This window comes from Anas platyrhynchos, chromosome 8 (assembly GCF_047663525.1).
Source record: "Anas platyrhynchos isolate ZD024472 breed Pekin duck chromosome 8, IASCAAS_PekinDuck_T2T, whole genome shotgun sequence".
Taxonomy (NCBI): Eukaryota; Metazoa; Chordata; class Aves; order Anseriformes; family Anatidae; genus Anas; species Anas platyrhynchos.
Window position 1 is genome coordinate 14,894,340 of NC_092594.1, and position 27,178 is coordinate 14,921,517.

The window sequence follows — 27,178 nt, forward strand, 5'->3', positions numbered from 1 at the left end:
ACGTTTCCATTTTTTCACTCCCCAGTGACATCACCCCACTACCAGGACTTTTCTGCTGTGACGGAGGGAGGCTTGGCAACTCCATCAGCCAGTTCCCTCAGGACCCTGGGATTCTGCTCATCAGGTCCCGTAGACCTGTACCTCTTTGGATTCATCAGGTGGTCTCGAACCTGCTCTTCGCTTACACTGGGTGGGACTCTGCTCCCCCAGCCTCCATCTATGGGGTCAGGGAAATGAAAGATGGGGGAAGCCCACCTATCAGTGCACACAGAGGCAAAGAAGTTGCTGAGTACCTCAGCCTTCTCCACGTCTGTCATTACCAATTACTTGAATATAGAAACTCACTCCTAATATAAGAAATTAGCCAGCTATAATCACTCACACACTACTATTATTTTTACAACTTTTAAAGGCACATGGTGGTTTCTGGGGACTCCTCCTGTCACCCCAGCGCAGCAGCCCGAAGGGAGCTGGGGCCTCTCTTGGGCTCTTCCTCAAGGCTCTGCGCAGAAGGGCTGCCACCTCTCGCACAAGGCCTAGCGGATGGGAAAGAAGCACTCACACAACCCCTGACAATTGGCAAAGGTCTTTATTGCCAGGTGTCTCCAGGCTAACGCCTGGAGTGGAGCCTGGGCGATGCGGAATAGGGAGCTTGCCGAGCCCTTCTGCACAGCTGCCGGTGTTCTTTGAGGACACTTTTCAGAGAGCTGCCGGGGGAGTCCCATGTTTGTTGTGGCCGAGGTGGGTCCACTTCCATCGGTTCCTCTTCGTCTCGTGCACCCACCTCCATGGGCTCCGCAGGTTGGAGGACGAGCCAGTCCCTGGCAGGGACTGCCCACACAGGCTGCCTTCCACTGGGCATATTTTCTGGCCACGGTGCCGCACCAGGACGCCTCCCAGTTCCGGGCCTCGGGTCTGTTCCGTTCTCCGCTTGATTTTCATTCACGGAATTCCTGATGTCATCTCTCCCTTGGCCACGGCTGGGTCCTGCATCACATTCCGTCCTCTGGGCACGGCTCCGCTTGCTGTGGCCCTCCAACCCATGCTCTCTATATCTGCCGTCATCGCTGGACCTCCGGCTAGGCCCAGGCCTGCTGCTGGTGTCCGTCCGAGGGGCCGGCCTGCTCCCTGCATCACTTCGGCTCCAATGATATTGATCATAACAGCCTCTGGGCCGGGCACCAGACACCTCCTGGGCACTGATGGTTCTTGTGCTGGAGGTGCTGGCCCTCGACCCACGGCGCATCCATGCAGAGCCAGACATCCTTCTCAGTGGTCCCAGGAACAATTTCTTGTCCTCGCACTGAGAAGGGCTGCTGCTCGCCTCTCTCTCCCTTTGCTCGTAACTCTGGCCTTCCTTCAGCCACTGGCTTTCGGAAGACCAAATCGCTGAGCAAGTGGCGGGCCAGTGGCAGGGGAGCCCCTTTTATAGGGTCCGGGGCAAGGGCGGGCCCGCTGGTGGCCACTGTGACCTCAGCAAAGCTCTGTGATGGAGCGACCCGTGCGAGGCCGAAGGCGGCTGCCTTGGCATAGGCCCGGAAGATGCCCTCATGTGGAGCAAGGACGAGGGCTGGGGGGGCTGAGGGCCCCCTTTTCTGGGGCTGGCTCCCCCCCAGGCCGTTTGGCTTGCCAGAGAGAAAGGCTGCCCATGCAACCCTGCCTCGACCCATTTTTTCTCCAGATATCCAAGGGTCAGAATCTCTCGTTAACGAAAAGAAAACCCCACCAACGAAACCAAACCAGACCAATTCAGAAGGCTAAAGCAGTCAAAACGGAAGTACCGATCACAGAATCACAGAATTTCTAGGTTGGAAGAGACCTCAAGATCATCGAGTCCAACCTCAGACCTAACACTAACAAGTCCTCCACTAAACCATATCACTAAGCTCTACATCTAAACGTCTTTTAAAGACCTCCAGGGATGGTGACTCCACCACTTCCCTGGGCAGCCCGTTCCAATGCCTAACAACCCTTTCGGTAAAGAAGTCCTTCTCTATGTCCTTCTTGTAGCGAGAGGCCCAAAACTGAACACAGTACTCGAGGTGCGGCCTCACCAGATCTGAGTATAGGGGGACAATCACTTCCCTAGACCTGCTGTCCATACTGCTTCTTATACAAGCCAGGATTCCGTTGGCCTTCTTGGCCACGTGAACACACTGCTGGCTCATATTCAGCCGACTATCAACCAATATACCCAGGTCCTTCTCTGCCTGGCAGCTCTCCAACCACTCATCTCCCAGCCTGTAGCTCTGCTTGGTGTAGTTGCGCCCTAGGTGCAGGACCCGGCACTTGGCCTTGTTGAACTTCATACAGTTGACCTCAGCCCATCGGTCCAGCCCATCCAGATCAAATTCTTTATGATTAGGACAGATGTTAACAAAACCTTATGCAAATAATATTAACAAAGTATTCTGTGTACTATTTATGACAAAAATTAGAAGTGATTGGAGGTTTTTGACTCTACAAATTATTGATGAAGGAAATACACTCTTTTTACGGATTGATTATTTACTTTGCATGTGCCCGTCCCTTCATCTGTCTCTTTTGGAGCTATCTCCCTGGTCTCCCTGGTCTTTTTTTTTCCTTCCAAACCAAGATGAACAGAGACGAACCTGGGTTCATCCCCACATTGCAGGGAAGTATCTCATCTAGCAAAGTGATTCACACACATTTTTTCTTCCTTTCCTTCTATTATGGGATTCTGGGAGAAAAACTCAAGTTTAAAATAGTTTGTTCATGTATCACTGCAGTTGCAAATACATTTTGAAGTGGATAAAATTTCCAGGAAACTGTCAGCACTAGTAAAAAATAATTGTGGCCTATTCATGAAATCCTGCTCAGCCAAGTTTCCTTGAAGGCTGCGATATGAAGGAATGCGGGTTTTGGCCCTCTATTTCTTCACATCTTGTTTCTGGATTGTGGGAGCTAATCATATTGCTATATGAAAACCAACCTCTTATGCACAGCTATGTGAACAGCACAATTAAAATACCGCTTATACTTCATTACAGAAGTTGCCATAGCCATTTCATTTCCTTGCAAAAAATGGTGACATCCTAAGTTATTCATTTCCTCCTTTGTAAATAATAGTAAATGGTTCTTCTCATAGGCAATTCCGATTATTGCATACAAGTGCCATCAAGTTACAGATGCATTAAAGTGCTGCAGGAATTAAATATCTATCACCTTGCTGTTCATGATACCTCCAAAAAGCTTGGATATTTTAATAGACTGTAATAAATTTTGTCACTGGAAGTCACTTTCACAATTCACTGTGCAACAAATTATTTAACTACTTCTCTACACTTTTCTACCACTCTTTTCTCAGATACCAAAGGCATTAATTAAATCGCATGCACTTCTTTGATACTCACAGTACTTTCCTCTCCAATCCTCTCATATACAGAAGTGTAGAATGAAGAAATCCCTCTTCAATGTGAACTTTAGGATGCAGGGTGAGAAAAAGTTTCATAAGCTTTTAAAATAGCCCAGAAAAAAAATGTTATGTCACACAAGCATTATTTAAGCATTAAGGTGGTGTCTGTATGTCTGATGATATTAGGTAGGATATGGAACTAGTAAAACTATTATTTGAGTCAACTATCATTTTATTTTCCTCTAACTTCTGCTTACAGCTTTCCTTTTCTCCTTCCAATTTCAATTTAACCTTTATGATCTGTGTAAGAATATTTGTTTGAAATTGAAATTCTAACCTCTGTTAAGAAATACAGAGGATACAGCCCACTTCAGAAACAGTGGTACTAACATTTTTTAAAAATTTGATAGGAAATAGCAAGACAAAAATTTCGATTTTGTGCACATATAATAAAATGTGCAAGCCCATCTATAATATAATACATAAACTTTATTGCCTACCTGTCTAAATGCATTGCAACCTAATATACTTTACATTAGCTATTACTTCTGCAAATTCTCATTTTCTCTGTCAAATGATGCATGAAAGCTAGAATCACTATAGCTTAATGGAATAAGCCTCTTATCAGTGCTATATGTCAAAAGCATCCCTTTCTGAACATCTAAGGACAGAAAGATCACAACTTCTAAAACAATTGCAATGGAATTTACAATAGGTAAATAGGAGGTTTCAAAGTTCTACCCCAGCTGTTTACTCTTTCCGCACTGCAGAGACAGTGGTCAGTGTTATGCTTTAATTTGGTTTTTAGGGGTTTAAGTGTGCAGGAGGCCAGCATTGGCTTACAGATAAGAAATGATGTCAGGAAGAATTTATGTCTCAAAGAAGTACTCTAGCTGCATCTATTAAAGAAGTTTGGAAAAGACAAAGAGATAAGGTCATGCATATTTGAAATCATTGATATAATATCAATAATTCATATAAAATATCAATAATAATGAGTAATAACATAATGTAAAATAAACAATTGAAAATAATATAATAATAAATAGAATAATAAATAATAATAGTAGAATAATAAATAGAAAAAAAAAAAAGGCAAGAAAGCAGTTGAAAACAGTTTTAAAAACCCAAGGCTCTGGTCATTCAGGCTACGTCCAAAGAACAGAAACACAGATTTCTGGGTGAGCTGCAACAAATGATGTGGCAGGAGAGGTGAGAGAAAATGAATTCAAGCCCATGAGGACTGTGATCTGGACTGACTGCCTCTGCATCTCTTCTAAGCCTGTGGATATATGGACTTGAGACTATATGAATGACTGTGTCCTTACTTAATGAAAATCAACTAAAAATACTGCTAATGAACCGTTACAGTGAAAATAATAATAATAAAAAAGATATGTTTGCCTTTACACTTAAAAAACAGAACTGTCAGTTTAGCAAAAGAAAAAAAAAAAAGTAGTTAAAAGAGATTATCCTGAAATTTCCAATTGCTGTCAGTATGAAGTAGCTTGCTTCCATGGGTATTAATCTACCATAGGACAGTACTGAAGAGAAAAAGGTGATATCTTTAGAGTTACAAATCAACAGTTCTACTTCAGATTTCAATCTTTGAAGAATCAGTTTGTTTCGGTTCGTTTAGCTTGATGCCATGAGAACGTGTTAACCAACAGTCCTCACATATTTGAATATTCACTCATGGGCAAATCTGTGGACACTTAGACAGGGCTATGCAAACCAGCAAAGATCTAATAAACTAATCTAATGAAGTCCCATAAGAACAAGGACTTCTCTTAAGTTTTTCTCATTCATTTTTATCAGAGAGTAGAGTAACAGGGAGAAATTAGGACATAAAGCATTAGATTAAATTTACACAGGAAGCTTTTGAAGCTTCCACCACTGCAGAGCCTTAAGAAAAAATCAGCTGAACTTCAGCCAGGAAAGACAGCCTGCTTCAGAGCATGGGAATTCCACTGATGATCACTGAAGGTCTCTTTCTGACCTATTTTCTGTTATTCCTAGAATATATGCATTTACAAAATTATAGGTTCTTCAGAATCTCTTAAAACAAAGAAAAAGCTTATTACAAGTCTACTATATACATATAAAATAGGCTTTCTATTTAAAGAAAATATTTTTCCCTCACATCCATTTATTCCCTTCATTCAAAAGAGTCAAAGTTCCTACTAATGTCTTAGATTTTTATACAGGTATATGAATTTATTTCTTAGATTTTTGATAACTGATATAACTCACACAGAGGAATGTGCCTGAATTCTTTTTTTTTTTTTTTTTTTGACTTTGTTCACACTTCAAATGGATAAATGGATCCTTGCCTAGATAAAATGGGTCTGCCCATAAACTAGCTTATACTCCAGAACAGTTCATTCTTACTACTTCTAATTTTTCATGCCTTTCTATGATATTGTGTTTATCTAGGATGATTTTTTATACATTTTATTTTATCATAATTCAGTAATTTCCAGCTAAATCAAAGGATGAGTGAATTATTTCAGTGAAACCTGACAAAGTGTGGGAGTTGCTCAAAATCATTTGCATTTTTTATGCACTGGACAAGCAAATTTCAAAAAGCTCCTGCTGTTGTAGCAGGATGTATTCATGTAACACCAGTGGACTGTGTTTATGAGTATTCAGCTCACAGGTGAAGCAGCATGAGCAAGAATGGGACATAGATGAAAAAGTGCTGACAGATGGCAAGTACGCCAACTTTCTTCACACATAGCAAAGAGGCTGGACAGAAAATGCAGAACTGAGTATTAATTTATTTATTTCTTAGTAAGGCCATGAATGTTTTACTGTTATAACCTTTTGTTTCTAGTGGACTACATAATGACATGATTTATTTAAATAATCTTGATTATTAAAGGTAAAAAGAGCATTGCCACTAGCATGCCATGAAAATAAATTATATACACACCATCTCAAAATACGTGAAAAATATGAAAAAGCAAGTCAAGAATGCCTCAACTATTTAATTACACCTTCAAAATCTGTTTCAGTGTTTGCAAATAATTACATCAAAACCCTAACTCTGAGTAGCCTTACCTCCTCAGCCCTTAGTAATAAAAAGGTTACTTTCATCATACTTATTAACTTATTAATGTTTTAAAATCTAATGTGTAGACAGAAGAAAGACTAGGCAGCAAAAATGTAGGTAGAAAGACCAGTACGTGGAAACATGAAGTTATATGTGGAAAGCAAAACATTACATTAGTGCCCCTTGTCATGATTTGCTAGGCACATGACAGTTCTGAGAGCAATTAAAATGTTTGTATTAATTTCCAAGGTGCTGGATCAAGCTCACAGGGACCTTCTCTTGTCAGTAGAAATATCCCACAATGGGAACAAGATACTCTGCCCTCTTCTCGTTATAGAGTTTTCTGAGTGTCTGTTAGAAAGACAAGGAACTTGTCCTGCCTCCCTGTATATCAGCTGCAAATACACAGAGGTGCATGGGAACCCAGTCTCCTGTCTTGACTGGCCAGAGAGCATCTTGGAGAGAGATCCAGGGAATGTACACTAGTCACCTACGGACATGCTTCTACACTTGTTCCTCTTCTCCAGCAATGGTTCTACATTCTTCCACAAACTATTCACCCTCAAATGAAGCCCTCTTTCTTTATCTCTTTGGTAATACCACTGCTTCAAATATCAGTACACCAAAAGCTTACATGCAATTTTTTTTCTGTTCTCACTTCAAACAGAACACCCACCAACTCCTAATTTGGATAGTCAGACTGCCAGAACACAGCAACGAGAAGCACTAGTAGCAAACAATCCCTCCAAAATACTTCTACAGTACTGTATAATTTCCATCAGAATCCACTCAAATTCCCAATGGATAATTCCTTAAACAGAATAGATTATAATGTTATTAGCACTGATTTGAGGATGCATTTATCAGGGGCAGTTGCTGCACACTGGTGGTTGTTTAACTTTGTGCACACATATTATTGGGCCATGTAGTGTAAACCAAAATACTATAATCAAAAGGTAAGGACAAAGGGAAAGATGGGGTGAGTCTCACCCCAGCAGCAGTCACTTCCATTGACAACTGCGATAACAATATTGCAATTTTCAGGTACAAGGCGATGAGAATAACAGCATGAGATCAAAAGCACGATGTGCTTCTCTAGGAAGGAAGAAAAATATGAAATTATAGGGTTTGCCTAGATTCCTTCCGCAGCACTACTGAAATAATTGAAAACATGAGCCAGATGCCCCAGCCTAGGAAGAATACAGGACCCTACAGATCTCAAGCACCTTTTTAGGCAGAATTTCTTTGCTTTTCAGTGGGTTAATCACATGATGATGCCATTCTCTCAAGAAAATCAGCAGAAACATTTCAAAAGACATTTGACAAGGGCTGATCCAGTGAGCCAATCTTTCCAGTGCAATTTATAGAATCATATAGAGAATATTTAAACTTGATGATATAAATAAAATCTTTGTGTTCAGTTTCCTGACATATCCAACACATAAAGCATTTATTTTCCTTTTCCTTTTTATTTTTTTCATTCAAAATAATTTGCTGGAGATTGTTGTATTATTTTCCAGCTTTAGAAGTTCTGAAGCAGAGAGCAGAAACATCACTGTATGATTTATGTGATTAATTACACAACACAAAGCCACACTTTATCTGCAGTGTCCAAATGTCACATATAACCTAAAGAGGATCTATAAAATCAAATATTACCTATCAAAAAAAGGCTGATTCTAGATACCAGTAAGTATTTAAATATTTCTACCTGGTTTAATTATCACTCCTTCCTAAACCTTGTTATTGCATTGAAAATAATGAGTTATTTCTTCTTTACACACCTGATAATCATAGAACCATAGAACGGCTTGGGTTGTAGGGTCCTTAAAGATCATCTAACTCCAACCCCCCTGCCATAGGCAGGGATGCCACCCACTAGATCATGTTGGCCAATGCCCCAACCAGCCTGGCCTAATGTAAGGAAGTGGTTATAAATCAATGCTCCATCAAAAGTAAAGAAACTCTTTACAGAACCTGCTTCCTCTGAGCATGAACTTGCCTAACCAATTAATAGATATGGTGTGACAAAGCTGTAACAAGTAAAAGAACTAGTGCATTTAGTGGTAAACATCCTAGTACGTCTTCTACATTTCAATAGCAAGAAAAAAAAAAGTACATATATTTGGAGAAAGGTGCAGAATGATATTTATACTGACAAGTAGAAAAGACTTGTCAGTCTCATGTGTTGGAAGAGAAAGAGCAAAAGAAAGCTTGAAATTAAAATAGAAGAAGGAGGGGGAGAGGTGCTCCAGGCGCTGGAGCCGAAGTACCCTGCAGCCTATGGTGAGGCCCATGGTGAAGCAGGATGTCCCCCTGCAGCCCATGGAGTACCACGGTGGAGCAGGGTTCCACGCTGCAGCCCGTGGAGGAGACCACGGTGGAGCAGGTGGCCCTGCACCGATGGAGGCTGCCGCCTGTGGAAGACCCCTGCCGGAGCAGATTCCAGGCCGGACCTGTAGCCCGTGGAGAGGAGACCACGCAGGAGCAGGTGACCTGGCAGGAGCTGGTGCCCGTGGGGGAGCCAGGTTGGAGCAGTTTTCTCCTGAGGGATGGACCCCGTGGTATGGACCCAAATCTGGAGCAGTTCTGGAAGAGCTGCTGCCTGTGGGAAGCCCACGCTGGATCAGTTCATCAAGGACTGTACCCGTGGGTGGGACCCCACAGCACAGGGGACGAGAGTGACCGAGAAGGAGCGGCAGAGAAGAAGTGCTGTAGACTGACCATAACCCCCATTCCCCCGTTCCCCTGCGCCGCTCGGGGGGAGGAGGTGGAAGAGGGTGGATGGGGGGGAAGGTGCTTTTGGTTTCTTTCCTTTGTTTCTCACTTCTCTAGCTTGTTAGTAATAAGCAATAAATCTTACTATCTCCCTATGCAGAGTCTGTTTTGCCCCTTACAATAGTTACTGTGTGATCTTCTTGTCCTTATCTCAACCTTTGAGCCCTTTACATTGTATTTTCTCCCCCTTCCTCTTTGAGGAGGGGGAGTGAGAGAGTGGCTGTGGTGGAGCTCAGCTGCCTACTTGAGCGGATCCACGACAGTCACGAGAACAAGGCCAAGTATAAACAAACACATCAGACATGTTTTGAGATTGATCCCCTCACTTCCCAGCCCTGTATTCACTGATTACTTATCCCCACTCCTTTCTTTCTCTCATTATATTCAGCATTCTTTTGCATTGTAATCACTTAAATAATGTTTACTGGTCATGGTTATTATTTGTACTTTAACAGGAAGTCTAAATGATAGATAATAAATAATAAACTTACACTAAATTTACATTAAATAATAAACTGACACGACCATAAAAAATCTTTGGAATTTGAGTAAAAAAACAGTCAGCAAAAGCCTTCCAGGAGGTAAGCTGGTGGTCTGAACTATATTGAAATTCCTAGGCTTTTTCAAATAAAATTATGATATTAATATCTTCATTAAATGCCTTTCATTTTGTAACAACTGGACCAGTCACCGCGACAAATTTCACAAAGAAAATCTGTTTGCCCATTCACCAGAAGACCCCATTCTGACTGGGCTCCAGATGGTCCCCTGGAATCTACTATTTTCACTTCTGTTGTTCTGTTTGCTTTTTCACTCCTACTATCAGTTACTTTATTATTATTATATTTATTTTTTTATTATTCACATTTCCCTTATTTATTTATTTATTTTACCACTTTACCTCCTTATTTATAACCAGCTTCTGCCTCTGGTAAAGGCCACTAGAAACCTTCTCATTGTCAGATTAGGAAACCCCTTTCCAAAATTTCATGCCCATGAACTTCTCTCCCGCCTGATATGAAACACACCTAAGGGAAGGTACTTAACGTTATCTCAATATCTCACAGTGGGGCTGTTAGATTTCACGTGGAACTCTCATAGGAAAACATGCAAACAGGTTTGAGGGAGATATAAATCTTTCCTGTCATGCATTTCCCCTTAGCTGAGCCTCGGTCTCTGCTTGGTTCTTAACCAGAACCTTTTACTCTCCGGCCATGCCCAAGGTGTGCAGTCAGTGCTTGTACCCAGAATCTAGAAATAAGGAGTCTGGATGTAACAACTGCAGTTCCTTTTCCAAAGGGACTCACTGTAGTGACTAAACACAGATTTTAAAAATTAAAAGGAAAAATAGAGATGCTCTTTGTCCTCGCTGTAAGCCTCTGATTTTAGTAGGCATTTCTCAAGGGTTAGAGCACTCATGATCAAGGATAAATTGAAATTAACTGAACCATTTGAGCTGATGTTTACTTTCGCAGATCTCACCCTTGCTATACATTTAAAAAAAAAAAAAAAAAAAAAAAAGATGACAGTGGATTTTCATGATTTTATAAAAATGTAGGTTTGGTCTCAAGTGCCTAACACCTCAGTGGCAACACAGTGCATTATCACTTAATGCCTGTGCACAGCAATTAGAAAACACTAACGTTTTTTCTCGCTTCACAGGAACATAAAGTGCTATTTCAGATAGTCAGTGGGCAAGCCTGAAAGTGCAGCAAGGTGACTCAGTAGCAAGAAAAAAAAATGACAGCAGGAAGCAAGAGAAAGTAGTTTGCCTCAGCCGCTGATGTTGCTTATTCTCCTTCCTCTACTGTGCCTTTTTTTTTTTTTTCCTAGCACATTACCTTCTGCTGTTTCATTAGTATCACAACTATCCTTTTCCCCCACAAATAAATTGTGTATCATCTGAATATAGGAAAGGCTAATATTAAATCTCATGTTTCACTTGCATTTTGCAGGAAAGGTTTGAAAACCTTTGTCTTTCATGGCCCGTTGTATTTAAAAGAGGGGTGCAGTTGACAAGGATCAGCGTTTGTGTTTCTTGCAAATATCGTTAAGGCTGGGGATAGAGGTAAAATTCAGAAAAATAAAGGTGAAAAACAAACAAAAAAACAAATGAGCATCTTGCTCTAAATGACTAATGGAGCTATGGTAAAAACTGGTCAGTGACTCATGCTTACTTTCAGGTTAAGCTTTGGAAAAGACTAGTTAAGACGCTCCAGTTAACTGACAGTTAACTACTGGATCCTGACGATTCAACATTTCTGTCTTGATCATAGAAGGAAAATGGCTTGGATAATAGTTGGTTTTCTTACAGAAGTGTATCATCCAAATATGGGTAAGTGATTCAGATCTTGGTATTCATGTTATCCTTTGAAAAAGGTTGAGTTAAAAGGACTATGATCAAATGTACTAACACAAGAGCTTATGTTAACACAGTTCTACCTATATGTTTGATTTTGGTCTGTCTGTGTGTTGCCCACCTACAATTAATGGCAAAAGACAGACCGGCAGCTCAGGAAGAAAAAAAGACCACAAGAATGAAGAGGATTCGTAATCCTGGGTAGTACACAGGCTGTTAAAAAATGAGGAAGGCTTCATCTGGTACAACTTTGGTTGCTATTAGTAACATTACCCTTGGTTTCAGAAAAGGGTAAAAACTGAGGAAGACTAAGGTTAAAGTTTAGAAACAGGAGAGGTGAAGAACTTCCCTTATTGCTGAAGCCTGAGATGAGAGCTGGTAGTGGCAGATCTACTTATCTCTGAACTCTGGTGCCAAAATGAGTTCCCTAAGTGTGGATCAGTCCAGGTTTGGATTAGGAAAGGAAAACTGGAGAACCAAATCTAGTGTAAGTTCGGACGAGAAAGACCTTTCTGTGGTCTCTGAACATGGCACAATCCATCTAATATAATCCATCTAATTATAATATGCCTTACTTTATTTCTAAGTGTACTAAACATGCATGTCTATCCAGAGGAACAGTCACTAATACATGTAAACAACACAAAACAATGCATTATTCATTGTGATAACATTTATAACTCTGAACCACACTGATGGAATTGCCAAAGTAAGCAGATTTTTATTCTTCTTCCATGTTCATAGAGGCCTGATTTCCTTAGATGCTGACATTTTATAAATGTCATAGTTTATGAGGAAATAATAAAAATCCAGATAACATGGCACAACACTGCGACCTTTAGCTGAAGGATTGATATAAATTCTTTGGTAAGCTCAGTAGAGAAATTCGGAGGTGAAAACTGAGGTTCTAGTAAGCAATTGTGGACTTCAAAGGTCACAGATTTAGCATCAATTCTGTCTGTGAGTCAGAGCTAGTAACACTTCTAATTTTTTAATACCTGTTGTTTGTGATTTGTAAACCATTTTAATTTAAAACTTGTATATTTTTGTTATTTGGAACTGAATTTGTTTTCCGTGACTAGACCAATCAAAATATAAGGAATCTCCACTATTAATGTTATTGCTTGGGATGTAGGTCCCAGAGTATCTGCAATTTTATTAACATAAAATAACTTTTTTTCATATATACCAAATAAATCCCAACATTTCTTAGAAAAATGTGTATAGCCTACCATAAAGTTATGATACTGTACTTTACAGATGCTTTTTATAAAATATGAACAAAAAAATCCTGACTACCTCTGTTTAATATGACAATCACGTAATAACACAAGCTGTGAAGGCAAAATATGTTATTCCAAGAATATTTAGAACTTCAGCTGAACTCATGTCAATGTTGTGTAAAGCTTTTCTGATTTTCTGCTCTATCCACAAGCACACACAGAAACATCTCAATAGCAGATCACATGGTGGCCTAACAGTATTTTTATTCTGTTGGTCAATTAATGTGTTCTCTAAATATTGCAAGCAAATAACAGCTGCATTACTGTAACTGTCAGTGAGCTACAGCAGAACCATTCAGGAACAACATTTGTTACAGAATATCACAAAACCACCAAACTTGCAGCTTCTTGAGAGATGTACAAAGAAATCTCTTAATGCCTGAACTGTAGAAAGAAATTCCCCTAAAATTTATAACTGTTCTAAAACTTCTTTGAAGTCATTCTCCATACTAATTTTAAAGACATCAGTTTGTTTCAGATCATGTCTTCAAACTTGTTAAATCCTGGTGTGTTGTTTTATTATTATTATTTTTATCTTGTTTGAGATTAAATTTTACATGTCACTGTTAAGCATGTTGCAGCAAAATGAAATATCATTATATCTTAGTCTTCAACTACCTACATATATTATGCATTTTAGAATAAAAGACTCATTGCAGAGTAGATAAAAACACAGATTTCCCTATTAATTGTGTCCAGATATAACTTTGGCTTTTCCTTAAATCTTGAAAAAGAATTTTGCTGTTACACACTTACCTACTTTTAGATCAAATACTCCAAAGGTATAATTATGATTTTGCAATAAACATTGTGGTTACTGAAAAATTATGAACACCTTGTAAACGCGTGTTTTGTTAAATTTAACATGCAACAATGATGAAAGAGATGTTTCAGTCTCTAGATTTTTCAGTGATGTTCATAATAATCATTAATACCCTTCAAGCAAAAATCTGATAAAAATACTGTAATATCAAAGAGTATTTTGAATACACTCTGTACACTTAACACCAATTTGTATCTTCATTTATTCTACAATAGTATTTTGCACTTGTGTAGCACCTTCTATAAAAACAAATTTTAGATCTTGCATACACTGCTTACGTCAAGTTCATAAACTGTGGCTAAATATAACAATTGCTGGGTATTAGAATTAAGACATCAGATTTCATATGTTGAGCATAATGTGGAAAATATTAATTATAAGTTATTAGGAACCTAATCTGTGGGTCATTTAGGAAAGGTCAGTAGAAACCATTTTAAAGAGGAAGTGGAAAGAATATGAATGTCTCTCCCTTTCCCTCTTCCATCATTAAACACTCATTATGAACCATGATTAAGTAAAACGTTTGAAATCCTGCATCTGGTTTATCACTTAGTCTGTGCAGCAGAAGGTTAAAGACCATTCTGCCTTCTATTGAGCCATCTAATGAGATACTCTGATGAAGATTACGTGCAACAGAAATCTTCTTGAAAAATTCTGATTGAATTTTTCTCTGCATGTGGATTCCTTTTTCTCAATAGAGAAAATTATGAATCTCTTTAAAAACCCAAACGTCCTTGAACGAAATTATCACTGTATGGTTCTGGGCTCAGGAATGTGAAACTCTTTTCAAGATTCACTAGTAAGAGAACCAGCTCAATATCATTGCTTCAAGAATGAGGGAAAAAATACCTTATTCTCATTCTTGAGGAAATCTTGCTTTGCAAAGTTTTGCTGCAGCAGCAGAACAACACTCTGGAGCAGGGTCAATGAAGTATGAGTTTTGTGAGTGGGCCATTGAGAATTTTAAGGTGGGAAGATGGATATCTAATAAAACAGTACCTTACTAGGGCTTCTGATTCTGTTTCAGGATGCTGTGGATCTTAGCGAGGATTGCTGTCTATCTTCTTCCTGATCCCTTAAGTCTTTCCGAGCTTCATTGATCGTCTTGGATCATCAAAAGCCAAAGTCAGCTTCAACTAAAGATTATGCTACAGCAGACATTCTGGCCAGGCACAGACATGGAAGGAGTTGGTTAAATGGCCCAAATTTTATCCCGTACCTGTAAATAGAAAGTAAAGAACTTCAGAAATACATAAATGTATAAATAGGCAGAGCTCAGCCTAGACAGCTATAAACGATCTCATAACAGACCACATCTTGTCATGGTTCAATCCATGCTTGTGAGACACACTGGGAGCAGGGGAGGAAGAATAGGAAAGGAGAAGCTGTGGGATGGAGGAAAATGCGAAAGTGCAGCATGAAAGAGCAGTTGCAATGTCTTAGTTGCATTATGTAGTGATACTACATGGAATTGTCCCCTATAAACAGAGAAGAGTTGGCACAACAGCTGAGCACAAAAGCCTGAAGTCACTGTTACTACCTAATTCTAATTCTAGAGCTCATTCTAATTTTTATATATGTATTACTTTCTAGTATTACTGTATGCATATATATATATATATTTATATCAAGTTCTTAGGCTTAAAATGTAACTTCACAAAGTTGAATTTATTAACTATGCGATACGTAAGAAATTAAATCCTTCACCTAGTCACTCAAGACAGAAGTATGGTTTAGTCCCTAGTGTGTGTGTGTGTGTGTATATATATATATATATATTATTTTCCTCACCTAATTTATATTAACTAAGGTGCCTGAAAAACAAAATAAAATAACAAGAAATAAGATTTCTGATCTCAAAATAACACAAAAATCCTGAAAGCACAGGAGGCTAATGGTATCCCATTTAGCCCATACATGCTTCAGGCAAAATGTTTACTTCTTTATCCACAACAACCTAGAAACAGAGAATGCTAACACTTCCATGAGGGGCAACTGTGTTAAACTGAAGCAAAACTATCCATGTATATCCTTTGTATGAGTACTCAATAGAAAGATCATTCAGATCACGATTCTCCATAGTACATTTCCATCTGTCCATCTCAATTTCTTCATATGCCTGCCTAACACTTCTCGTAGGAATGAATTGCTCTTTCATTTGGCTACTATTCTATACTTTGGGAATGTTCTCTTTCTGCCTGAGCTGCCTTTGATTTTTGTAAGCGTTACTATTATACCATGTACAAAAGTCTTGAAATCACGCTACTTCACTCTAATGAATAACCAGAAGCCTTTGAAAGATGGCTTCCAAAAGTTCTCTCTGGCTTTCCCATGCATCTGTCATAAATGAGCACGTGCTGGGTAGAAGATATAACAAGCTGCATTAGTAGAGTTTACAGAAAGAACACACATACATGAGATGCATATTGCCCTACATGCTTCCAAAAAGAGTGGTTTAAATAGAGATTGCTCTGTTCTTTACTACCGATTAGGAATTAATGCTGGATTACTTCCACAACTTCTCAGCAACTATTGACCTTAGTTTTATTTTTTAGTTGACAGCTTATGGAGCATACTATTCAAATTAAGACATAATATTCTTACAGTTTAATGTTTAGCAAGTACCAGTGGGCCATTAGACTGTGCATTTATTTAGCTTATGACTTCACAATGCCAAGTGCTGAATTGGATTCATGCCTTCAGTGGATAAGGAAGACGGTCAAAAAGGAGAGAATGGCTGCAGCTGCATTTCCATTTCAGCCACCTGAGAGTCACAACAAAGGTGGGTTTTGCAATTCCTAGAAAAGGAGTACTTAATTCCTCATACCACTTGCATGACACATGACATTTACCTTGCTCTCTATCCTTTTTCTTTGTCCGGTTTCGTAGTGGACTAATAACCTCAGCCAGTTTTTTTTTTATCAGATCCATACTCATCTGGTAACTCCCCCGAAAGGAAGCACAGGGTTAACTTCAATAATGCAATGTCCTAAAGGACAAAGGTATTGTAGGTGTGAAAAATGAATATCTTGTTCACATGGTATCAAGCAGGCAGAAAAGAAGGGTGGGTGTGCTACTGATAAGGAGAAAAGCAGTCCTGCTTATTGAGAAGGAATCAGAAATGAAGAATAGTGGAACTTAATTAAACCACTTTGTTTTGAAGGCAAAACATTTGTAGTGGTCTGACATTCAGACCTAACCATTTTCACTGCCTTGTATCCTGACTAGATTCTTTCTTCAATGTGTTGCAGAAGGGTAAAACTAGCCATTTCTTTTCACAAATTACTCTTTTATGTAATACCTATTTCCATGCAATTTGCTATGGAAAGATAGGTATTTTCTAATATGGTGAGACCTATAACTGTTTTGATCCCCCATTTCTCCCATAAAACTATCCTGAGAAAATAGATTCATGCCATTCAAAGCCAAGTGAGATTCATATCTCACAAGTCCCCAGAGACCTTTGGGAGGAAGTATAAAGTACTATTTACATGAGGCAGTCTGTACTACTAGTCTTCCAAGCTGAATTAAGTATTACTTTTTGAAGACGGTTAGCCCTTCCAGCCATCTCAGACACAAATTACATTGGAAAGCAAGATAACAAAGGTCTCTTTCTACAGGTTAGGAGTGATTTGTTCCACAATATGCCATACTGTGACAAAACCTATAAAAGAGGAGAAAATTCTCAGTTATCAAGGTAGAACCTGTGATCTGAATAGCAGTTACTCCACAGAGAATACCTCATCAGTTATATCTTTCATAACAGAAGTAAATTGAGAATGGCTTTGATGAAGTCCAGAGAATGGGAACCTGGGAGGAAAGCTGCCCTCTATTTTCTTCTATTATTTCAGATGACTGAAAAGTTGCCATGACCACTTGGCCACTCATGTGAGAGGACCCATCACCTATGAAAACAAGAAGCTTATTTTTCCATAGTATACAAGACAGGTTTTCAGTTAGCTCCAGGAATTATAGATTAATATAATTTATGTTTTTATCTACATAGTTTAGGCTACTTCATTTTATTATATATAAAACAACATATCAGAGGTTTGACAATGCTTGCATTAAGCAGACAGTCATGCATCTCTTTCTAGACAGCTTAATGAGTAATTTTATGAAGGAAAGAGCTCATTTAGGAATTATGTCTGAGACTGTATCACAAAGTCTTGTCTTTTCGAGTACATTAAAGGTGATAAAATATTTAAAATTACTTTAATGACTCTATCCTTATCTCTAAAAGAAAAGCAAGGGGGGCAATTCATGCCATTAGTGTTTAATGGAAGAGGTTTACATGCTGATATAAACTGTTTTGTTAACCTTCTTCTAGTTAATTCATTATGTATTGAAAAGCTTCTGACAAGATGCAATAAGTGAATTTCTCCTGTAAGTGAGGCAAAATAATTAACAGATTAGAGGTGCCCCAGGTGTCTGCTATGGCCAACATTAACCTTGCTTCTCTATGTCCTCTGCTGTAATTTCAAGATCATTTGTAGCCCCTTTCTTTTACAAAAGAAGGAATTTATTCTCAAGTATCCTCAGAGGTCTCACACCTTTCCTTCCCTGAAATAGCCCAGCCCTATCTTCTTCAAGAACTCAATGCTAATCACAAAAGATACGACTCCTATTTTTAAGTTAGTCCATCTGCTAACAGTATTTGAGTAAATGAATAAAAGTAGACCAAACAACCGAAAGAACATTTGACTACATTTATTGCCATTAGAGGCTCTCACTATTCCTTTCATTGGCATTATCATACAGCTTATAGAACATTGTTCTGTTTTTCTGTATTTTCATTGTCTTTTCCTTATTCTGTGCAAAATTTTCAGATAAAATAGAGGGCAATTTGATTTCGGTGAGACTTTTTTTTTTTTTCCCCATTAATTTTGGTGAGATCCTTTTCATTATCTTGAGTGGGAATGATTTTATTAATAAGAGGGTTTTACCAAAACAGTTTCTGCCAAATTCACCTATATTTTAACTGAGAAAGACTGGCAGAAACCTGATTCTTTTTGTCCCATCTGACCCATTCTTTTTCAGCAATATCAATTCTGGTGTCAAAAGAAATACTTCCTTTCTATTTTTTAAAAATATATATTTTTTTAATATTTATTCCTTATTTCTACTCAGTTTCACTTGAGAGCCACAGTAGACTGGATTTTCCAACTGTACTGGGTCTGGCTGGAATGTTAAATTTCCCTGCAGCAGCCCATGCAGTGCTGTACTCTGCACTTGTAGCTGGAACAGCAGTGTTATCACACCAGTGTTGTGTCTACTGCTGAGCAGCAGTGGCACAGCATCGGGCCTCTCTCTAACCCTCCTAGGGGGTGGGCAAAAAGTGAGAAGAGAAACATCACTAGGGCAGCTGACTTAAACCAACCAAAGGGATATTCCATACCATGTGATGTCACACTCAGCAATAAAAGGTGGAAACAGGAAGAAGAGGGGAGGGGTGGGCTCTCGTTGGGAAAACGTCAGTCCTCCTCCTGAACACTGGCTGCGTGTGTTGAGGCCCTGCTTCAAGGACGTGGTCAATCATCGCTCATTTGTGGGAAGTAGAGAGTAATTTCTTTCCTCTGCACTTCCACATAGCCTTCATTTATTTTGTTTTCCTCCTTTTTTTTTTATTTTCCCTTTCCTTCTCCCTTTTCCTCTTTCCCTTTTTATTTCCCTTTAGTTAAATTGTTTAGTTCATAATAATCTTTATTTAATTATTATTATTATTTCCCTTTAATTAAATTATCCTTATCTCAACCCGTGAGTTGTTCTTTGCTTTACTTCTCCCCCTCCTCATCTAAAAAGAGGGGGAGTGAGAGAGTGGTTGTGGGGTTTAGCTGCCCAGCATGGTAAAACCACCACACCAACCAAACGCTGTATTTCCTTCTGTCAATATGAATTACTATTGAATTTGTCTGGTAGTGTTAGAAACCATGTGGTTGAAACTTAATGGCATTGAAAGACATATTTTTCACACAAGAATGAAGCATGCAATATCATTAAAGCACAAGACTGAGAATTAAATGATCTGGGTCATCAAGCAGCTGTGGGTAAATCTTTTAGAACAGTCTTTCCTAACTTTTGTTAAATCAGACAGTCAATTTAGATTTCATACATGTATATTCAACTTCCATGATAATTACATATAGGTCACTCATCTGAAATGCCCATATCGCATGTACTTTACAAGAGGAGTTTAGAAGCTGATGCTAAGAAATGTGCAACTGATGTTAGAAATTGCAGGTAAGCCTAATGAGATCACGACATATGTCTTTTACTTTCTCACTGGGTATAAACCACTTGGATTGGAAAAGTAATGGATACAGTTGTTTCTTCTTTTATGAATACAAGCAAAATACACGTGGAAAGAAACTGAAAGAAACTGCAAATTATGACACTGAATGGTTGATAAAATCCTTCTAGTAATTTCAATTCTCTCCGAAAGAAGGCTTTAAAGGTTTAGAAAGATTAGAGAAGAGACTGATTTAGAGTTTAACATTATCCTCTGACCCACTACATTAAATGAATAACATATTTAAAGATTAGAGGGCATGTTGAGACAGGATGTGGAAAGGTTATATCTGAATGATGCAGCATTTTTAATTGCTGACTATTAGAGACAGGTTCTATCAGAAAGACACTTCTGTATTTTATTCTGCTTGTCTCCAACAAATGCTTAATTATACAGAAAAGGTACATTTTCTGCCAATTTGCTAAGGAGTCACGTGGTTTCTTTATCCACTTTGTGACATTTTAAAATTAGCCAGAAATAACTGCCATCATAAAAAAATGTTTTTATAAGTTTTAAATTCACAGCTGAACAATAAAGTTCCCCCTTTTACTTGCAGTACTTTTTACTTAGCAAACAAATAAAAGCTTTATCCGTGCCCTACAGATCAACCTGGTCTCAAGAACATTGTGTTTATGAGACATCACTATAATTGTGCCTGCTTATTACAATTCTTATTAATTCAGAAAACTGAAGAATATCAAAGATGATCTTGCTTTGATGCACCAAAACACTGAAGAAGCCATCCTCAATTTTGTTATTAATAAAGGAATTAAAAAATGTTAGGTTTAGAAAACAAATGCAAAAATTTGCATCTTCTATTTTTAAAATTAGAAATACTTTTTGAATGTTAACCAGTGCCTAACTTCCCAGGACATTAAAAGCTAACATGGCCTTCCCTATTTCCTACTACACCAGAGAGTTTCAAAAGCAGCACTTTAAAAATCAAGCCCTTCTGTGTGAACTCTATTTCTTTTCTGTTGGGGGTGGGGGAAGGTGCAGCACCCAAAACACCAACAAAAAAACAACAACCTGCTAAGAAACCTATTCTTTTATATAAAAAGATTCTCAACAGCTAAAAGCTTTGTGATATATTTAGCACATCATGAACGGACATGTATATAGGGTTAATTATGACAATGCAAATGGTTCTGCTGTTTACTTCCACAGAAAATTCACTATGACTATTAGATTACGTAATCTAAAACTATGTTCAATATAGTCAGTTTTTATAATTTTATTCTAGTGTACTTTAAATTTGGTTAATGCAAAATTTGTGAAATAAGGTCACCTCATTAGTTATATTTCAATATAATTAATTCAACTAGCATATACAATTGTATCCTATAGAAGTGAAGCAGTACTATCTTCCCTGGCAAATAAATACCTTCTGGCTGAGGTAGGTCAATTTTGTACCAGCTGAGCCAGTTTACATCTTCTGAGATACAAATAAGATTTGAGGATCCTTTCTTGGGAAGTGCTATAGTCTACCAGGATTATTATTATTTTCACAAGATCATGTAATACTTAGTTACAACTTCTGTAATTTACCATATTATATAATGCAGAATTGAAAACCCACACAAAATAGTAGAGAGAAAATATGCCTCTGCTTTAGGAGCCTTTATCTCACATTGTGTACTACAGTCACTGACAATTTAGCTATGTGATTTTATTTTAAGAAATGGTTGAATAGAACTGGTACTCTGGCAAAAAAAAAATAAAAAATATAAAAATATAAAAATATAAAAATAAAAAATAGTCATGCCACCCATAAGAAAAGAAGCTGACAATGGGAAACAGTCGCCATAGCATAGCATCTTCCTAGTAAAGCACTACCTCTGCAAGGCAAAGTCTCCACTAACACTTTAGCATCTAAAGCAGAAGAGAGCTTACCATCCCACCATCCTGTTCAAATCATGCGTACTAAGAGACACTGAAATGCTTTTTTATATTAGAATAGCGATAGCTTCTCAAGGTGAACACAGAAGTGCGTAATCCAGAGAAGTCTCCAGTAGACATGGCAAGCAAAGAGGCTATCGTATCAATACGATGAATTTACTAGTTCAGCAAAGATAATTCAGTATGTAGTAGTAATTAGATGTGCAGAAGGCCCTTTTTCGTATAAACTCAGGGTGAATCACAGAATGGCTTAAGTTGGAAGAGGCCTCTGGAAATGATTTGGTACAACGCCACTGCTCAGGAAGGGCCACCTAGTGCAAGTTGCCCAGGTCAAGTTACTATGTTCTGTCTTTTGCTGTCAGAAGCACTGGAAAGCATAACTAATACATGTGCTATTTTCAGATACTATGTGCACAGACCTAAAGTAGATTAAAGAATCCCTCTGTCAACAATTAATTATCTGAGCATAGGAAACGTTAATTTGCTGTTTACTTTACAAATACTACTGAGTACAAAATAGGAATTATTTCTGGACTGTTCAGAATCCTCAGAGTTGATGGTTTGCACATGATAAGCAATTGTCATAAAAAGCTTACAAACTCCAGACGAGAAAATGAGAAGGCAGGCTGACAATCCATGGAGGTAGTCACACAGTATGTCATTTGCAAACCCTGGTGGAGACTGCCACCTCCTTTTATTAAACAAGATCTCCTGGTTTAAAAGACAATACTGTTTTTGTAATGAACACATTGCGTTCTAACCTAAATAGCGAAACTACAGCAGAGTAGTCCAGCCCATTCCCAGACAGAAATGTTGTCCAAGGAAGGCCACAGCACTCTAACCAGTGTGGGGTACCTCTTACAATAAATGTCAACCTCTCCTCCCTCCCCCCCAAAAAAAAAGAAAAGAAAAAAAAAGAGAGAACATATGAGTTCATGAGAAAAGTGAAATTGTTAAAGCTGTCTGAAGCCAGAAAATAAAGTATCATAACATTTTTACAAATTGTTGAATTTCATTATATTTTTACTGTAACCTTGAAGAAAACTGCTTTCTTTCGTTGGTTAAAATTTACAAGTAGAACCTAATGTTAACCAATGGCACAGGACTGTGACGTGAGGATGTGAGGGGACACTGAGGAATGAAGAAGTGCAAACTATGGGACTTTCAATCACCTGAATAGACAGCTGTCACCTTAAATACAGTATAAGTTAAAATCACCTGCTGCAAGTGCTATTGGAAACAAACTCAGTGGAGGAGGTCATCGTTGTGAACAGCTATTCTCCAGAGCTCTTGTTAATGGATAGCATGAAAACTTCCTGAATGCAAACCAGGACATCCTTGAAATAATTCTACCTGTGACAAACTACTGTAGTAGAAATAACTCATTTCCTCACTCAGAAATTCAGACTGTCAGATGGGAATCCCTGAATTACATAGTTTTGGGTCTGACGTTCTCATAGAGAGGGCAGTCAATGGGCAATAAACTTAAATGGAGTAATAATTGTATTATTGTGTTGAAAAACCCGCATTTTATTATCTCTTTTTTACTTCAGATGAATATAACATTCAGGTAATGAAGCAGTTATACTCATTTTTAAAATGATGCAGTCAGAGGCTAACTGTGAGCACAAGAGTTACAGGGATGGGACAGCCCAACAAGACCACCTCTGTTTGCAGCTAAAGAAATGAAGTTTGCTGAAGGTATGTAGTTGATATTCTGATGTATTGAAATGGTATTTATGCCATAATTAAAAGGCTCAGTGAGTGTTTATGTATTATCTTTTAGCAGTCACTGTTGAAGCAGTTAATGGAACTGTTAAGGAATGCAATTAACTGGCTTAAATAACAATGGAAATTATCCCTGAATTTTCAAGACACGATAACCACTACAAAGATGCTTTAAACATTCAGTTACAGAAATCCCAAAATGACAACAATCATAGGATAAATACAGTAGCCTCTCAGTTCAGGTGCAAATTGCAATTGTACTTCTCCGGAAAATACAATTATAAGAAAAAGATCCAAGTCTTAAATTCAGCATACCTTCCATGATTGAAAAGATAGGTTTTAACAAGAGTACTAGGAATTTGAAGCATACAATATGTGTTAGCCCACCATATTAAGTATGTTTAGGCAATGCATTTAATATTTGGGTATTTACAGAGCTCTCAAACCCTCAGAGTTACTTTCAAAATGGAAATAACTTAACTGTAGGTAACACTCAGAAGTTTATATTATGACCAATAACAAAAAAGATGATGTATAACAACTGCTCTGCCATAGACAATACCTACTAAAAACAGACCTGGCAAAATTACTTGCTTCAGGTGAATTTCATAATAATCTGTTACAGGTTGTCTGGACTATCAAGAATATTAGTTTTGAGATGCAATCATTTCTGCTTTCTCCTTATCTAAACAAGTATGCAGTTTATAAGAAAAGGGAATTTATTTTTATAGAACGCATAATTCTTTTTGGAAGCTTGTTCACAGTGGCAACTTCTTTGTATTAATGTAGCATTCTGAATGCAATTATTTCTTTTAGAGGAATCTTCTGCAAGAGTAATTATGTCTTCAAATTTTTCCACACAAAAACAAGACTACAGGATTCATCACCCTCCTCAGTTTATAACCCCCTCACCTCCAAAGTCCTAATTTCTCCAGACACTATATTCAGCAAAGCTTTAATAGACTTAGATCAATGTCTAAACATGTCTAGCTCAAGCAAAACACCTTTTTGATAGCCACTACTTACTTTCCAGCCTCCACTCACCGTGGATAGAAGTTATGAAGAAATTATCACAACTGAAAACTGAAAAGTTGGGTCCTACCCTCCCCTACAACAACAGAACAGAACAATAAAAAGCCCCCCCCCCAACAAACAAACAAACAAACAAACAAACCCAAAGCTCATAAATGCTTTACCCACTTCTGATTAACCAGTGCTTTGTAGCTGTCAAAGAATTTTACAATTTCAGTTTCCCAAGCAGACTGGGAGGGAAGGGGGGAACTTGGAACAAACTGAATGCACTTCCCCATTGCTGATCTCTGTGGAAACAGAGTATTAGTTTGATTCAACTAATTGTAATGCAAGACAGGAATAAAGCTTATGGCATAATGACACTTTATTTTTGGAAATACAGTTTTATTTAATCATGAACATTTGCAATAAAGAATGCTACAGGCTGTTTTTCTAGTTTTATCTCAACTTGAAAAATGTAAAGGACCAAATGCCTTTCAAAAATAATAATGAGATAAGTACTTTTTTTTGTATTGAGAAACTTAATTACAGTATAACATGCAGAAAACGTCTTTTAAATACAAATATATTAAAAAAAATCTAATGAAAATAAATTATCAGTAGATGCATTCAAAAATGATCAGATTTCTATGTAGTGTTCCTGATCAAAAAAAGCAGTTTGTATTGAATGTTTTAACATAGTTATGCTTGAATAGCAAAAAAATAACAGAATTTAATAAAGAAAATAATTTCAATCTACAGAATATTTCCATGCAAGGACACAGAAAAATATGGAGTGGGATACATCATTAGCATTTGGATACCTAATTCTAAGAATCTGAAATCAGAATATTCCAAAGATCTGAAGCAACATAATGCATCTCATATGTTGCTGTAGAAAGCCATCGTTGGCTAATAATTAGATTTATGACTTTTTTTTTTCCTAGTGGAAAAAATCATTGGGATAAGAAAATGTGACTTCACAAAACTTTTTTAGTATAGGCTTTTTGTTTATAATCTGATCCTGAAACCATCATACTCCATAGTGAAAACCTGAATATATAGCACCACATCCTTAATCAGCTGGAAAAGGAATGCTAACAACAGTATAGGCAAGATTCTCAAATTCAGTTTCCAGAGAAGTCCAGGAGTAGAAAACTGCAAAACAGCCTTTAGAAAAAAAAGCAAAGCTGACTTTTAATCAGGTTCTTGCTTTTAATACTAGACAGGTGACTACCAGCAAATTTCCCCATCCTAGTCAACAGTTTTCATGTCAGAGGAGACTTGGCTGGAGCTGGAAAATAGTGTTAAACTCTGCTGCAGTTTGCTGCCAGTGTTTGACACTCTCTTGCCTCACCATGCAACACCTGTCCTTCCTTCACATCAAGTTTCGGCATCAACATTAGTTTCTGTTTTGTACAGGGGAATGGCAGTACTACACTTCATTTTGAAGTTAGTGCTGTGAACTGTGGTGATGTTCCTTTTATCAAGACACAGCATGTTTACAGGAAATGACAATAAATATAGGAAGAACGTCAGATTTTTCCTTTTAAAAAGTGTTATTTCAGAAAGGGATAGGATTTAAAAACAACCCTGTGAACATATAAGTTATGCCTGAACTGCACTTGGAGAACAGTTTGGAAATCCTTTTACATGAATCTGTAACAAATGTACCATTCCCTGTCTCCAGACTAACAGTTCAATTAAAATTCACAAATTTTATTTTATTCTGACATCTGCTTGCTCCCTAGGCATTCACCTCATGCAAACAGATAGAAACCTTCGAAAGGCTTCCTCTGTGCGTTGTGAAAACACTTCTCTCTTCTTGGTGAGATGCCCATACATTCTTTTTTAAGCTTTGACGTTGTGTTTCTCCCACAACTGGAAAGTGCTTCAGTCATTCACATTGACTGTAGTGATTGCTGACAGAAATACAGATGATTAACAGCAAGGCCTCCTGCTGTTTTCAGTCAGCAAGCAACTATTCATGCTTACAACAGATGTTATCTTTTTTTAGGACTTCAGAAACTATAAATGGGCTTGAAAAATTGATCTCAGTTCCACTCCATTCTATTCCTACCACTACACATACAAAAATTGTTCCTCCTGCATCTTTCTCCATGCATCCATTTGAATTCCTAAATCATGTTTATTGCACTACATCTGAGTGCTGCCATAAACCCAGAAAACAGGGACTTAAAAAAAAAAAAAAAAAAAGTCTTGATTTTTAAAACAAGTTATCTTCCCACATGCAGTGTTAAAAAGTAACAACTGCTTGAGTAAGGCTGGGAAATTTCTCTGTGAATATCTCTGCATGAACACTGTACTTTTACTGTTAGTGCATTTTTACTGTTAGTAAATTACTTTTAGTAAAACAGACGAATTTTAGATTCTGTGTCACTTAGCAGTAGGGTTTTATGCCAATGGCTGCACAACTGGCCAGATATGGACTTTCATACTACTTGGAAAACCTAAGAAAAAATTAATCCAGCGCAGTTAGCTATGGACCTTGCGTAATCTACAGAGAATGTTCCATGCTGTGCCACAAGTTTTAGAGTTGAAAGAACATGAGATCTG

General features: G+C 37.9%; 1 long non-coding RNA gene across 1 annotated transcript in view; it reads right to left on the minus strand.

The window, feature by feature from the left end:
* LOC110353704 (uncharacterized) overlaps positions 1-27,178 on the minus strand; it is a 526,570-nt gene that overhangs the window by 162,412 nt on the left and 336,980 nt on the right. Inside the window, exon 9 of the long non-coding RNA XR_011810868.1 lies at positions 14,674-14,893. This is a non-coding gene — a long non-coding RNA (uncharacterized lncRNA). The remainder of the gene's footprint in view (positions 1-14,673; positions 14,894-27,178) is intronic.